The sequence below is a fragment of the Xiphophorus hellerii genome, chromosome 1 (assembly GCF_003331165.1).
Source record: "Xiphophorus hellerii strain 12219 chromosome 1, Xiphophorus_hellerii-4.1, whole genome shotgun sequence".
NCBI lineage: Eukaryota > Metazoa > Chordata > Actinopteri > Cyprinodontiformes > Poeciliidae > Xiphophorus > Xiphophorus hellerii.
Window position 1 is genome coordinate 1,216,846 of NC_045672.1, and position 16,619 is coordinate 1,233,464.

At 40.6% G+C, this 16,619-nt stretch overlaps 1 protein-coding gene across 5 annotated transcripts in view; it reads left to right on the plus strand.

Moving 5' to 3' along the window:
• Window positions 1–16,619, plus strand: part of tafa5l (TAFA chemokine like family member 5, like) — a 135,776-nt gene that overhangs the window by 110,756 nt on the left and 8,401 nt on the right. For 2 of the 5 annotated variants that reach the window (XR_004339311.1, XR_004339314.1), the window contains exon 4: window positions 2,775–2,884. The exons of the other annotated variants lie outside the window; for them this stretch is intronic. The gene's annotated coding sequence lies outside the window, so the exon portion shown is untranslated. The remainder of the gene's footprint in view (window positions 1–2,774; window positions 2,885–16,619) is intronic. 5 annotated transcript variants of the gene reach the window in all.

Here is a 16,619-nt window from a genome sequence, read left to right on the forward strand (position 1 = left end):
GATTTTTTTTTGGCACAGATGGGGCAGGCAAGGTGGTATTCCTTGATGTCTTTGTGTAGCGATGGCCACCAGAACCCACGGTTGACAAGAGCGACTGTACGACTGACTCAAGGGTGAGTTGAAAACTTTGCTGAATGAACCCAGTGAATAAGACGGGCTTGAATGGATTTAGGAATGTAGATCTTGTTGCGGGGAACTAAATAGGGGGAGTTTTTTTTAGTTGAGCTTGACGAATTAGGTCCTCAATCTCCCCGGTGACTGAAACAACCAAACAACTGGGAGGCAGGATGGTGGCAGGTTCCTTTTGGGAGTCACCTGGGGAGTGTACGGGAAAGAGTTTTGGGTTTGATGTTTCTGGAGCCGGGTCAGTAGGAGATAGACAAGTTGAAATGAGAGAAAAACAATGACCAGCGGGACTGACGAGGGTTTAGTCTTTTAGCAGATTGAATGTAAAATAGATTTTTGTGATCTGTTCAAACCAGCACAGGATGTTCAGCGCCCTCCAGCCAATGCCACCACTCCTCCAATGCGAGCGTTATGGCAAGTAGCTCACGGTCACCCACGTCATAATTGCGCTCGGCAGGGGACAATCTGCAAGAAAAGAAAGCACATGGGTGAGTCTTGTTATCCAGGTCAGAAATCTGAGAAAGGACGGCTCCTACTCCGGTGTCAGAAGCATCTACCTCCACAATGAATTGTTTATTGGGATTAGGTTAGATAAGGACAGGGGCGTTAGCAAAAAGGAACTTTAATTGTTTGAAGGCCTGGTTCAGCCTCTGGAGTCCAAACAAATGATGGGCCAGTACATAACTGCTGTGATCTTTTCTTCCGTCAGTCTTTCCTGCCTGCCCTCGAGAATAAAACCAAGGAATGAAACTGATGGCTGATGGAACTCACACTTCTCGGCTTTTACGTAGAGTTTGTTTTCCAAGAGGCGTTGCAGGACTAGGCGGACATGTTGTCTGTGTTCAGATGGGGACTTGGAATAAATCAAAATGTCATCAAGATTAACAAACAAACACATTGAGAAAGTCTCTCAAAATGTCATTAACAAGAGCTTGAAAAAAGCTTGACAAATCAAATGGCATGACCAAGTATTCAAAATGTCCAATAGGTGTCATGAACGCAGTTTTCCACTTGTCCCCCTGGCAGATGCGGAGAAGATGGTAAGCATTTCTTAAACCGAGTTTAGTGAAAATGGTAGCTCCATGAATAGGTTCAAATGCTGAGAAGAGAAGAGGCAGAGGATATTTATTTTTAATGGTTATTTGGTTCAGACCTCTGTAGTCTATGCACGGCCTTAGGGATCCATCTTTCTTCCCAATGAACAAAAACCAACACCTAGAGGAGAGGCAGATGGCTGCCGGCGAATGATGCCGGCAACCAGAGAATCCTTAATGTACCTCTCTATGGTTTCCCGTTCGGGACAAGAAATATTATACAATCTGCTACTGGGTAGCGGAGCTCCAGGGAGAAGATCTATAGCGCAATCATAGGGACAATGAGGTGGAAGAGAGAGGGCCTTTGTCTTACTGAAAACAGGTGCTAAGTCATGATTTTCGACAGGGATGGTGGAGAGATCGGGAGGGTCTGTTTCTTGTCTGTCTGCCGGTGATAGACCTGGACAAACAGCGGAATAGTGGAGTGACAATTCGATGACCATGACTCGAAATGCATTTCTGACCAATTGATGTGAGGGTTGTGCTGATGTAGCCATTTGAATCCTAGAATGATGGGAGAATTAGCAGGGGGAAAAACAAAAATGAGATGTGTTCAGTATGGTTACCAGAAAAAGTTAACTGTAATGGTTTGATTCTCTGCATTATCTGGGGAAGGGCTTTATCATTAAGAGTGGAAACACAGAGAGGCGAGGACAAGGGAAATATTTCTATTGATATCTGCTGAACGAAAGAGGAGTCGATAAGGTTTTACTCGCACCCAGAGTCGATCATGGCTGAGAGAGAGAGATGGATTGATTATTATTGAACAGGATAGCGGGTAGCAAATAGCAAAAGGCGAGGAGGCTTTCTTTCTTGAAGGTGGTCCACCAGTCTCCTCGCCTCTACTGACGGACCTGAGCTTTTAATCGAATGGGACAGTTGGCAATGAAATGGCTGGCTGCACCACAATAGAGACAAAGGCGGGAACTCATTCCTTTTTGTCTCTCCTCAGGAGTTAAACAGATGTGTCCTATTTGCATCAGTTCAGGATCTGTTGGATCAGTTTAGTTCTGTGGAGGAGAGAAAGACTGAGTCGGCGAGGAAGAAGGAGTTGGGTTCATGGGCGAATTCTTCTTGCTTTTATCCCTTGTTCGAGAACGGATTCTATTGTCAAGACAGATGGTTTGTTTTATTAATTCTTAAAATGTCTCAGGTTCGTCTAATGTGGCTAACTCATCTTTTATTGACTCGTTCAGGGCATGACAATAGGTGCTTTTCAACGCGGCAGCATTCCAGCCCAAGGCGGCTGCTTTTATTCTGAAATCGATTGCAAAGTCTGCTACAATTATTTGCCCTTGCTTAATGGTCCACAGTTCACGAGAGGTGAACGTTTTGTCAGAGTCTTGGTTAAAGACTTGTTGAAATTCCTTCAGGAATTCATCAAAAGAACAACCAAAATTAGTTGGCGTGGGAAACCTGGCCTCTGCCCAGTCCAAGACAACAGGGAAATGACAAAGGAAATATTAGCGCCATCGTGGACAAAACTCTGGGGGGAATGATTGAATATTAAGGAACATTGTAAAAGAAAACCTCTACATATGCTTATTTCACCAGAAAAGTTCTCAGGATTTGGTGGCCGAAGGTCGGAAAACGTGGAGCGGATCGGAGTCTCAGGACTGGAGGCGGAGGCTTGAACTGTCATAGGAGATGGAGCGGGAGCAGAGGTCTGTTGAAGAAAATTTTTTAAAAAGTTAGCTACTTCTTCAAGGTGGCGGTTAGTTTCTGCTTGACGGTTACTAAGTTCTTGTAAAGCGGAATCATGGTTTTGGATGAGGGAATGTTGTCAGCTAACTTTCTCCCGATGGGAGGGCAGAGAGGTGAGTACTGGTGCGGCGGAGAAGAGGAGTGAACCGACTGCCAGCTGGGAAATCCAGGAACAGTTTATGGTTTATCTGCAGAGGTGAAAAAGGGATTCGGGCAACCAGTGGGTAACTATCCACAGCGTCACGAGGGAGGGAATCCAAAAAGCCAGGACTTGGGCTTCATAGGGAATCTTCCAAGGCGTCATGAGGAAACAGCTCAGAGAGAAAGGCAACAAGAGTTGATTACTAGAAGATCTTCTAAGGAAAACACAGAAAGCTAACTCAGAGGGGCTCAGAGTACCATTAATGGCAAACAATCAGGCGTTGAAGTGCTGGCAGCCTGCTCCTCATATACTCCTGGATGATGAATCACAGGCGTGCTGACCTGAGTCTGCGGGCTGTGGATGAAAGGGGAAGCAGCAGGCAAACAGAAAAATCCCCACAAAGAGACCAAAACCCCAGTTCCCAATTTAAAAAAAAGAAAACAGGGTTGGATAATCTGCCCAAACAAGTCAGGTTTGATTATTTTTAAGGTGATCAAGGTGTGTATAATCACACGTATATAAGTAGCAGCACAAAGGTGAGCTGCGTAATTGTGGAGAGCTTTGGCTCTGATGAAGAACATCGCCAATGGAATGATTCAGAGGGAGCGATTGATCAGAGATCACATTGATGATGTTGATGATGGCTTATTAGTGTTTAGATTAATCCAGACTGATCATCCTGGAGCTCTGAGCAAAATTTAAAGAAGGAGCCATGTGGTACCGGTCCCGGTGCAACTACAGTCATCCTTCAGTGCAGATAAACAAGCCCACTTTCCCCACAAAGGACTCTCTGACACGCTGTCTGTCTTTAAATCCCAGCTGAATGCACTACTATTCAAACAGGTATTTTCACAATCTTTTTATTATTATCTTTTTTTAATTTGGATTTTTTTTTCTTTAAAATTTATTATTTTTATTCTTGTGAGGTGACCTTATGTGCCCTGAAAGCACTTTTTAAGTAAAATATAGAACTATTATTATAAATGCTCAAACTGCTACAAACAAGCAGTTTGTAGCAAGGTTTGTAGCAACATGAAGCACGGTTATTGCTTCATGTGGTGGCAGACTTCCGGGTATTTATACTAATTTACTTAGGTATTTATGGGTAACAACAGGGCGGACCAGCAGCTGCGCTCTATTTCCTGCAAATTGGGATTTATAAAGGAAACGGCTTTATACATCCGGATTTTTTTGTGCGCCTCACTTTTCTAAATTTGTCCGTACGCCAAGTTTTAGTGTGAAAACTGCGCACTCTTTTGTACACGAGGCCCCTGGTCATTTATATATTGGAACTAGTCTGTTAGAAACCAGCTCCTTGTTCTACGCTTCACTTTGTTCAGAGCAGGGGTCTCAAACTCCAGTCCTCGAGGGCTGCTGTCCTGCAGTTTTTAGATATGTCACAGGTACAAAACACTGGAATGAAATGGTTTAATTACCTCCTCCTTGTGTAGATCAGTTCTCCAGAGCCTTGCTAATGACCTAATTCTGTTCAGGTGTGGTGCAGCGGAGGCACATCTAAAAGTTGCAGGACTGCGGCCCTCGAGGACTGGAGTTCGAGGCCCCTGGTTCAGAGACTTCATCTGGACCCTCAGCTATTGAGAAACAGTTACTTCCTGGAGGCGTGGTTTTAAAGCTAACCCAACCTCTAATGTCTATCCGTGATGTAATGTAATGAAAACAACCGTTCTCCACTGTGAAGAGAGAAGAGCTGACCTGAATGAGGAAGCTGTTAATTCAATATATGGTGCATGACCAACACGGACAGAACGGTTTCCTTCACTTCGTCCATTGCCATTGCCAAACTACAGACTGCAATTTTAAAACTCCGCAGAAAATTTACATAATTTTCGACTTTCCCTTTTGTTCACTGATCAGCCCGATTGAAACTCTGTTGGAGGAATCCATTTCAATGGAAGAAATCCCAAGTGGATCAGTGAAGCGGGATGAGAATCGAGGGTAGGAAGGATGGTCAGACTGCACTGGAGCCCTTGTCAGTGGTTGATGTTTTAGAATGACTGTAGGTTTTACTTCACTGTACTGTATACAATGGGAAACATTAATGCCTAATGCTACTTACCTAATGTTAAATATGAACTCCCACAGCTCTCAAAAAGTACAATGTGGGTGACTTTGGAGGACAATAGGATGGCTTTAGTTCAAGCTAATGTAACATTCAGTTCAGTCTAAAAGCCAAGAGTTGTTTTTAGTATTGATAGACTATAATTTTAATCCTTTTAAATAAAGAGATTTAGTGCTGCACCTTCATCATACAGAATTATATTACACACAAAACTGACACCTGAAACTCCTGCTAAACATCCTCCTCCTTGTCAGCCGCCTTTTCTCGTTTGTGCAACTTATGGTGGCACTGCCAGGTCATTAAACTATTAAAGGAGTTTGTATATGCAGCATGCACTCCACTGCCAGCTAGCCATTAGTATGAATTACTCTCTAGGGGTCCGCAATCCCCCTGTCCTCCCCCCACACCCCATCCTTCCTACCCATTTCTGGAAACAAGCTGGCAATTTGTCTTCACTAGTGATCCAGTGAAAGGTCCACATATGATATTCTCTGAGGTGAATAGTGCAGCTCAGGAGGGCTGGGAAATAACATTATGTGTTAGGTTTTCAAGCACTTGACAGCAGAATGTGGAAGTGACAAAAGCATCCCAGTGTTGCTTTTGTCACTGCACACAACAAGAAATCTGCACACAAGAATAAAGGATGCACTTGATTGTCGGGTGGAAATATGAGAGGATCAACAAATTTTAGGATGAGAACATGTTTTTTTTCCTTCTTTTTTGGCAAATTCAAGGGTAGTGTTGTTGCTGTGACTGGTGAGAGCTCTGATACAAGCTCTTATTTTCTGTTTTAGATTGTGACAACCACAGTCTGAAACCATTTATATCAGAATAAACTCTGATCCACTGACTTTAGTTATGGAATCTAAGTATCTTAAAGCTTGATTTGATCATTTCAGACTATTTTAGGTACATTTAATCCCCATTCAGAATTGATGTTATCTTAGGAAAAAAAAAAAACTACACCCACACAACAAATGCTACACTGTGAGCTTGTGGGTCGCCTGAAGGGAAGTAGTGTAGTTGGGCTTTTTTTCTCAAACAAAAGAGGAAACTGCAAAATCTAGAGCTTCCACACTGAAATACACAAACCGAGTAACCCACCAGGTCAAAGAGGCTTGCATCTATTTTTTTTTATTTTTTATTTGCAGTTTCCTTTTTTTCCTGTGCTTGTGGTGGCTCTCCTCCAGCTATGTCCTCTTTGTTTCACCATCAGCCGAAGCAAAAGTGGGTGGAACGTGTGTGTAGTCTTGCCAGTGTTGCTCTAAACACGAAGGCATCACAGTGAGCTGAACACCCTGGGCTGCTTTGAAAGGATGACATGTGACAGAAGAAGTCTGGATTCTTCCAGGAAGCAGTGAATCAGAGGTATTCTGCTGTACGATGTTAGCATCATACAAATCCGAGTCTAGTTATGAAACAAATTCTTATAAAAAGAAGTGAGACAAGGGAGTGTGGTGTTTAGTTATGCAATTCTTTGTGGCACCTCAGTCATAAAAGCCTCAGTGTCCACAACAACCCATCAGCCAAGACGTGAGTCGCCATGGTCACCATGGTGCTGACAGCCCATCTGACCGCAAACACACTCCTAATGAGACCATACCTCAAAGGAATGGCAAAAGCACTCCACAGGTCTGCCATCAAGGCGACTGCCTTTCTGCATCTTCTTGGCGCTGAGCTGTTGATTAGTGGTGAATTGTCGAGTGCCGTGGGAGTGAGAACAGATCAATGGTTCGCTCGCTGTTATTGTTGTCGGAAGGCAAACGAAAGAATGCTACGTCCGAGTAGGAATAAATAGAAAAGCAATAAAATGTCCAACTGAGCCTTGGAGTGCTTTTGCTAAACAATTGACCCAGCTTGTCTTTTATTTCAAACAGTGTTTTCCCACTGAGCAATAGAAGCAGTTTCAACAGTGAGTCTTGTTGTGGTCCTTATTAAACCTTGAAAATGGCTGGCTAAATTGAAACTGCAACAAGTCCAAAGCTGTTTGGTTCTTGCACATTGATTTCTGTGACACACAATCGACTGGAACTAAAAGTTATTTTATTGATTTATTTGTAAATGCACAGACACATCCGTTGGTAACCTTTCACATAAGAAAAGAAACAAGAGAAAAAAACACCTCTGTCAAAATTCACTCTAATTTTTTTCTTAGATTTCTGTCAATAGTTAACATCCTCAGGTTTCATTGAAAGGAGCCCATTATGGTTTAAAATTAAATGCACTATGTAATTTCCTCCACCAATGATTTCAGAGGCTAATTCCTTACTGACCAGCTTTATTTCAGTGTCCTGGGAAGTTGGCTACACTTCAATGCCTTTCATTTATTATTGGGAACTGAGATCATAGGAACATGAAGATGTTTGGAGATGATGGTGAAGCTTCAAAGCCTGTTCACCATGATGCACCCAGCAGCACCAAAAGGCCAAGCAGCATGTTTGTCCTCGTTAAAGAGGGAGGATTAAGTAGAATAAACCTTTTTGAGCTTTATGTCATCCTATGAGGTTATTACCTCATTAAAAAGGTACCTGGGGTGTTACTTTGATTCTTTCATGCATGTTTGAGGAATCCACCTACTTTCATGAAGCTGAGCTTCCTCTTTCAGAGCAACCCTCCGCCACTCAATTCCTCGAGACTAGCAGCAGCAGAAATTAGCAAACAGCTGATGGAACTGTGCATCAGTCCAATGCTCCTAACAACGGTTGTTAACGACATAATGAGAAGCATTGCTGTGATAACTTCCTGAAGGTGGTGTGTCAGAAAGAGCAGGAGCTTCTTAAAGAGACAGAGGCTCAATTTCAAGGCATCAAAAAGAAATTTGACTTCACAAAGTCAAATTTCTTTTATACCATGATTGATATAAAGCATTTTTATAGCTGATGGTGACAATGACTTGATTGTGCTATAAAATGGTGCTACATGGTTGGAGTATGCATAATATTTCCCCTAAAGGGCAACAACAACATAAAGAATGCGAGTGGTTTTGAGTTGGTCTAAGTTTTTTTCAGTTATTTTTCCTTTGCTGTGACGCACTGTGCTAAATTAATAATACCTTTATCTCCAGGTATCATTTCGTGGCAGTGCGGCTGTCGTCTTTTTTTTCCCTCCAACGTTGTTTGCTTGTGCAAGCAATGCTGGAATAGCAATAACATGCAACGTATAAGACGGATAAGAGTTATCTATTGCCTCAACATGTTGCAACAAGACCGGTTTGGAGCTACTATAACCTTATGCATCTAAAACATCTGTGGCGCCAAAGAAAAGAGATATTTAGTTATTGTTCCACATCACATGTCAAATCTAGAGAAATATCTTTTTTTTTTATCAGTTTTTGTAGGTAAAATATTCTTTCAAAATGTTTTATTTAATTTTGTTTTATCTAAACACCTCACTTCAGAGTAAAAGCTTAATCTAAAACGGCCGGTTAAGACCAAAGGGGTCCCCTTTGGCACACTTGATTGTGGCTTTGCTCTCATGTTTTGCATAAAATATTCTGTTTTGTGGTTTCATACGCTGTCGCTTTATTTCTCACATACACCTTTAATATTTACCGCATGCAGAAGCACTTGCAAACTGTTTAATTCTCAGTGGGACATAGTCTTCACATGAGAACATTTTCGATTCTGAAATAGACTTTATTAGACGCTGCGCACTGTTATTTTGGGATCAGGAAAGGTCTTAATTATATTTATAGATAAGAAATAATACTCAGAGACGAGTCCTTCACTGCAGGCCACGGCGGGTGGAGATTTATTACACTGTTCCACAGATCAACTTACAGTACAAAGTCAATTCTCAAAAATCTCCCCAAAATCTCCCCGTATTCTTAGAGTCAGTCAGTTTTATAGAATCTCATTTTCATTGGTGTAAGTTGGTAAGTTTTGACCAATAGCATTACTGCCCGTGTTTGACGTGTGTCCTTACGTAAGAACTCTATCAGCTTTCAAATGAGTGTGTATTGGAGTTTCTTTGGGAATATTCAGACCTATTGACCTCCAACATCTGCTCCATTTCAAAGGTGCAAAACAAGCCAATTATTATTCTTATCTATCCAAACAGATTGTTTCCCAGACATTCTTCCCGTCTCACTTCGGCTTCGCACGCAAGGGGAAGCCGGGAGCCAGGTCAATTCGACCTTCTATGGCACCAGATTTCCTCAGTGAAAAACAACTCCATAAAGAGTATTTTCGCTCTTACCAGCATTTCAAGTGATCAGAAACTGAGTCGGCGCTCCGACGACTATCAAACATAGCAGTAAGCTTAAACACAAATCACTTTCTTTTATTCCTCATTGAGTCAGGTGCCATCAACTCACTGGTCTGTCAAAGGTTAGTGAAGGTTAAACATCATATTTCAGATTTCTCCAAAAATCTGTCTGTTATTTGTTGTAATGCGTAATTATAGTAATAAGGATTAGATCATGCACTTCTATATTGTAATTCAATTCACGAGGATTTGGATTGTAAAGGTTAATGCCTCATATTCAGGACGTTGCTCCTTTTATGCTTAAATAAATCTACAACCAAGAGAAGGTTTTATGTTCTTACAACTAAGGTCAGTGTTGAAATATAAATATTCCATTGAACTCGTTTTGTTTTCCGTGTATTTAATTGTATTCAGCCATTCATCTCAGCAACACTCATTCCATTTATATTTCTACCTCCTATCGATTTTATTACAACTCTTTCCTCCCCGGGGATTCTAGTTTATATAACTTTATTGATTATTATATTTATTTATAAAAATATAAAATTTAGTTGGCTACTGATTTAACTAGCCATTGTCAAATTTATGTGTGCACACATTTAATTCTGTTAGTACTTAGTCATTTCAGCCATGGCAACAGAACCACTTACTCCTCTCCAGAGATCTCAGACAAGGAAATTAAAACAAATACTGCAGTTTAACTCACAAAACAATCCTTAAAAAACTCAGTTACTAAAACTTTGAGACTTCTCAGAGCTTGTCTCATACTCTTTAAAGGCCTTCCAGCGCCCTAACTGGGAGACCTCTGTCTCCTCAGCAGAGAGACGGAACTCAGAGTCATGCTCCCACCCGGCTGGGTTACATGGTCCGATCGACCTTTTAACCTTAGCGCTTTCACAACAACTATATAGAGATCTCAATCTCTGCGCTATTTCTTTTTCTTCTTTTTCAACAACTTAAGAGATGGCAATCTCTGCTTTTTTCTTATACATATATTCTCAGGCCACACAGAGAAATCTGCTTTCTCTCTTGGTGGAGAATTCCGTCGCTTTGAAACCGGGGAAGTTTCGAGAATTCTCCTGGCCTATTTCTAGAGATCTCAATCTCTCTTCGCAGATTCAGCTGGCTTAATATTAAAACTCATGGCCTCTTGCCATTCTCCTAACCCACGGCCTCACGCCGTATTTAACAAATCGTGATATGTTTTAATTAATCAACTCGAGAAGGCGCTTGCTCAGAAGAGCTTCACCCAGCTCGCTGAAATGTGGTAGCTTATAACGCGGAATGGAAATTCCTAGAGTGTTACACATCGCCAAAAGGGCGTAAAGCCAGACTGACAAAGGTGCTTATTTTAAGGGTTGCGTATATTTCCAGAATGTAAATGGTAACTATGAGCCTTGGTGATTAGGCAACCCCCCTTAGCGCTAAGGGATCGCTTGATGATGAGCAGAAAAGAACCTTATCACTTTTTAGCTCTTCAGACTGCCACCAGACAAGAATCCTTTTTATAATTTAATAAGCAAGAGATAAAAATCTTACCTCTTTTTCTGTGTCTGGCCCGGATCCTTGTCTTGCAGCTAGTCTGGAGAGAGAGACACCTTTTTGTCCCCCTTAAGTCTGAATCGGCTGAATCGGCACGTCGGGGTCACCATTTATATGGAGGAATTTAAAGGTGCCTAAACTCATAGAATATATAAATAAAGGTTAAATAAGACTCGGAACTCCATCTGCTCATGGTCAAACGAGAAGAGATTTTTAATGCACATCTGCGGAACCAAAACATCACATACACATCATTACAGTAGTCCCAAAATCTCTTGCCTTCTACTTCTGGTATTAGTTTTTTATAGGGTCCGAGCTCTTACTGGTGTGTATTGCGAAGCCTCGACCAATGGCGTTGCTTTCCTCCATTTACGTAGTTCATTTGGCTCCGTCTTACACTGGATGTGTATTAGAAGTTCCTTGCTTGTAATGTTGCACCAGCATCTAGTTAGCCTAAATAAAATACATAAAATGAGGAGTAAACTAGGATGTCTGTTGAACAGTAACTCCTGAACTGTGCATAAATAAAAAACAGACCTTAGGCACAGAGATATTTAATAAGTGGTCCTCTTTTTATTCTAGCAAGAAAAGTAAAGGTCATTCAAGAAGAGTTTGCATCTTCAAAAATTGTAAATCTTCTGACATGATTCTTAAACAGATATCTGGCATTAATGCTGCAGCCCAGAGAACGGCAGATTCATTCCCTTTCACCTTTTCATATTTCTCCTATTAAAATCATTATTCTAATGTACTTCATTGAGAATTTGTTTTAGGCAAACACATAGTAGCGCATATTTAAGAGACAGTATTATGTGTTTTCCAGCCACACAGTGCAGTTTTAGAGCACATTAAAAAATAACTTTGTCACCTTCAGTTGTTATAAAAAATATGGAATTTATTAGACATGGCTTTAAAGAAATTTGACTTTGCAATTTAACGCATTGAAATTAGGCCATTGTCTCTTTAACAAGTTTCTGCTTTCACCAACACTCTGCCGTCCACATCTCATCATATCCACATTTTTCTCACATGTACTTAGAAATGTTCATCAGAGTACTGCACTGAGAAGTGGCTTGTGTAATGAGTGCAGATGTGCAGTTCCACTGGGTGTTTTCTAACTGCTGATGGCTAGTCTGAAGGAGCTGAGTGGGGAAGTTTCAGGTGAGGGCTGCTCTGTGAGGCAGAAGAACAGAGACTGCAGCTTTGAGGAGGAACTGCACCTTGGAGGAGGAGCTAGGTCCCACCAAGCATTTTACAAACCTTAATGGTTGCCATGGAAGGATTCCTCAAACATGCATAAAAGGTATAAGGCAACACTCCACATATCTTTATGATGAAGCAATAACATAATACGATGTAAAGCTAAAAAAAATTTGGTTTTACACAATACTGCCCTTTTAAGAAGTGTAATGATAATGAAGTGTCAGTTGGACAAGCTCTCACTTATTTGCTTATTAGGCTCAAGGAGCAAAAGCCCTGTGAAGCCTATTATAATTGCTCCGTTTCTTCTTATCCCTCCTGTTATGTTGTGGGTCAAATTGACCTGTTTTAAAGTTTAAACATTTTTTTTAAATAGTTGTAAGTATTTTTTTTGCATGAAACTTTTTCTATTTGTCTTAATAGGTGCACTCTGCATATAAATTGAAAATTTTTTCATTTTACACGTTTGCAACCACCCCTACGTCTACATTTTACATAGATACTGTCGGGTCAATTTGACCCGGCACTCAAGTTGAAGGGTAAAAAAGAAGTAAAAATGTCCAATTCTATGTTTCCTTGCAACTATGAGACATAGTCCCCCCCCCCCCCCCCCCCCCCCCCCCCCCCCCCACAGACACACACATACATGCACACGTGCACCCCTACAAGTCCACTTTCTCACTCTTCTCTTTACTTCACTAGGAAACTGCGAAAAAGCAGGTGTTCATGCAACTTTTGATGGGAACCTTTTCTGTTCCCGTGGGCAATCTCCACCCACACTGAGGGCACACTCAGCAGAAGTGGGGGGAAAAACATAAATACTCTCTGCATGACTTATTTGTCTTGATTTTAATCAGTGGGTCAATTTGACCCTGAACAGAATATGTGTCTCAAGTTCAATTATAAAGATCAACCTTGAAAAAAAAATTCAAAATGTAATATTAAAATTTTTTTACAAAAGATCAGTTTCAGGGATAATTATTCTTTTTGTGTGCGTGTAGGCTTTTTCAATTTTTTATGTCCAAATGAGTAAATGAGCTAATTGTCGTCATTGATCCTTTATTTGTGAGAAATAAAAAAGTCATCATTTGACATTGGCAATTTTGAAAAATTGCAAAAGAAACTGCTCCACAGCACCACCTATCAACTTTCAAAGTACCCTCTGTATTGACCTTACTTTATTGTACATGAAATTTGGCACACTTATAGAACTCCCCAAGACTCACAGAAAAGTCTATTTATGTCATGGTGTACTTCAATCCAAAGTTAGCGATTTTGGATTGAAGTTAAGATTTTCATGCCGTTTTGACAGTTTACAGTCTTCGCATTTGATCAAACTCATCCTAAGGATTTTTATTGATTGGGTTCAAACTTGGTCAGATTGTTCATAAGGCATGGCCGAAAAAAGTTATCAAAATATTGACTTTTTGTCAATATTTGCACATTTTGTTTTGTTTCTGTTCACCTAATCTTGATGCCTTTAAGAAAAGAAAAAAGGAAATGAAATACTGTTTGCAAAAAAAATCTAAAAAGTGTGGTGTGCATATGCATTCACTTCTCTTTGTTTTTGACTAATAAGGAAACAAAGCAAACCTGCTGAAAACTAAAATGTAATATTCTGGGCTTTCATGTATAAAGCGTGTGCACAAAAAAAAACCGTGCAGCACCATATTTTATGCATAAGTTGGCATGTACAAAAATTAATGTGGCGTGAAAGTTTACATAAATATACACAAACTTTTTACCTGCCGTGAAAATGTGCAGCAGCCACGCAAACATTTTTTGTGGACAATAACAAACTACAATGCACAAAAGAAGCATTGGACCCGATGTTTTTCATGATTTTAATCTTTTATTGCTTAATACATCTGAATTTTTTGTGCGCCGCACTTTTCAAAATTTGTCTGTACGCCAATTTTTAGTGTGGAAAGTGTGCATTATTTATAGATAAGGCCCCTGGTCTACATGCAGAATGGTCCATGTGCCAGAAAATTAACACACTAGAGCCATAGTGAACCATAGCTGATGGAGTTCTCCAGCAAGTACTGTTCAGAGTTGGTGTAAAAATGGATGGAGCATGGCGTGCCGTGGTGGCGTAGTGGATAGCGCGACCCATATTTGGAGGCCTTGAGTCCTCGACGCGGCCGTCGCGGGTTCGACTCCCGGACCCGACGATATTTGCCGCATGTCTTCCCCCCTCTCCTTCCCCATTTCCTGTCAGCCCACTGTCATTTAAGGGACACTAGAGCCCACAAAAGACCCCCTGGAGGGGTAAAAAAATGGATGGAGCTGGAAAATCCTGAAAGACATTTCACCTTCAGGGAACACAGCCCAAACATCCAGCCAGAGCTGCTATGGAAAGGTGTTGAGGTTTTTGTGTTAGAATGGCCCAGTCCAGGAAAAAATCCAAATCCAGTTGAAAATCTTTGGCAAGACTTGAAAACGGTTCACTGATGCTTTCCCACAGAGTGTTTCAGCTCCGTCAAAGCTGACATGACTAAAGTCTGTGGAATTGTGCAAACTATATATTTCTTTGTATTAAATCTAAAGAAGCTATATTCAGTAAAAGGTACAAATTTTCAAGCTCTGTTGGGGTAAATGTTAATCTTTTATCAAAGGAACACATTATTGATGATATGATTGGACCATCGTCTTCCCTGTGAAAAGCGCATGAGTCCAACTTTAATGTTTCACTGGCTGACCTCCAGGCATTCATACACATATCTGCTCAGGAAGTGACAGCACTCTGGTCATATTGTATCTCACAGCCTCTCTCTGGTTCCTCTGGGCTAACACTTTGTAAATGGACTGCTCAGGCCGACATTCAGAAATAAATGACTGATGTTCAGACAAGGCATGTGGCACAACGAACGCAGAGGTTACACTTCGCAAAATGTACACTTTTATTCCCCTTTCATTTCCAGGTCTTTTAATTTGTCAGGACTTAAGAGAAAATGCACTCCTCATCTGTTTGTCAGATGTTGCGGCATGATCATCAGTCTGGGCGAGGTGGAGCATGGAGCGATGCAGAAGATGTATTGGGATATTTTAGATTGATAGAGATGTTCACAAAAGAAAGAAACAGCTCAGGATTCCTATTTGACTTTCTCATATTTACTACCAGAGGTGTTGTGTTATTGTCCTAGCATGCGGCAGGAAGTTTTATGATTAGATTCTCAGTCAATATTTCCTCATATTTATTCATAAGGAATAGAATAGCAACACTATTTTGCAAGTTCTGCCATTCTTTAAAATTTTTTTTTTTTTCAGTTCAACTTTAGCAAGCATATGTTGGCTCCCTCCAATCCCTCTCTCTCTCTTTTTTTCCCAGCGTGAGACCCAGGGTGGATGTCGGCCCTTCTGCTGTCACTTTCGGCACACTGTGCCCCGCTCTCCTATTTGAATTTCTGTCATTGCAGGGCTTTGAATTGCCACTTGTATTTTACCCAGCATGTCGCTTGTCTCTGGAGTTTTGTCTGGTGTGAAATTGTCTGAGCTATTGGCCACATTTCAACTCTTATTTTTTAATAATAAACACTGGACACATTCAAGCATGCTTAGCAGCACTCTCTCTATGTATTATAAATTTCTGTGAGCTATTCAGGCACTTTGTTTGTGTGTATTTTAATAAGTTGTGCAGAGCCGTTGTCCTTCTATTCACCCACCTAGGAAAGTCTGTTTTCTGTCCAGCTGAAGTGATCCTACAATCAAACGTTGAGGGCTTGTTGGGATGTTGGAAATTGTTGAAAATGATTTAATTTTTGTGAAGTGTTTAGAAAGTTTTTAAAGTGTTTAGATTTTGTATTAAATCTTTAAAACTGTTGGAAACTGTGATTTTTCATGTTTAACATATATATATTATGTTGCTTCTTGAATTACAAATATTCCAGTTGTTACCTTGATAATTGAAGCAGCCCTGCTGAGTGATTGCTGCACTGTATTCGGCCTTCATTCACGTTTAAAAAAGTCTGAATATGCGTCTAAATTGCCTTTTAAACAGACTAATGCATCTTTGTCATTCATCTTTTAACAATTGTTCAGGAATTAGCGGGGCTCTCTTCTAAGGTGACCTCTGTTGCTCCAAGAAAAGAACATTATTTACTTTTTGTAGTGTTTCCATAAGGATATGAATAATCTCTGTTGAGATTAGTGGAGATGCTGTAGAAGAGGGATTGTTATGGAGAAATAGCTAGAATGCCAGCTGCTGAGGAGGCAGTCCACTAACAGTCAGGACACAGAATGTGCTTAAAGATGACAGGTCAGTTAGATTGAGATATCGCCATCTAATAACCTCTGAAATGACCTCTGAAACTGTACACATGTACAGTTTTCAAAATCAAAATCTTAAGGGCTGAGTCTTAACCATGAGCAGAGCAAAACAAATTTTCTAACAAATTAACAGACTGCAAAGCTGTTAGCATGTCAGTATGTTAGCTAACAGCCAGCTAGTTCTTAATAACAATAATAACTTAATTTATAAAGCGTTTTCACAGGAAGCACTTAACAGTTACAAGGAAACGAGACA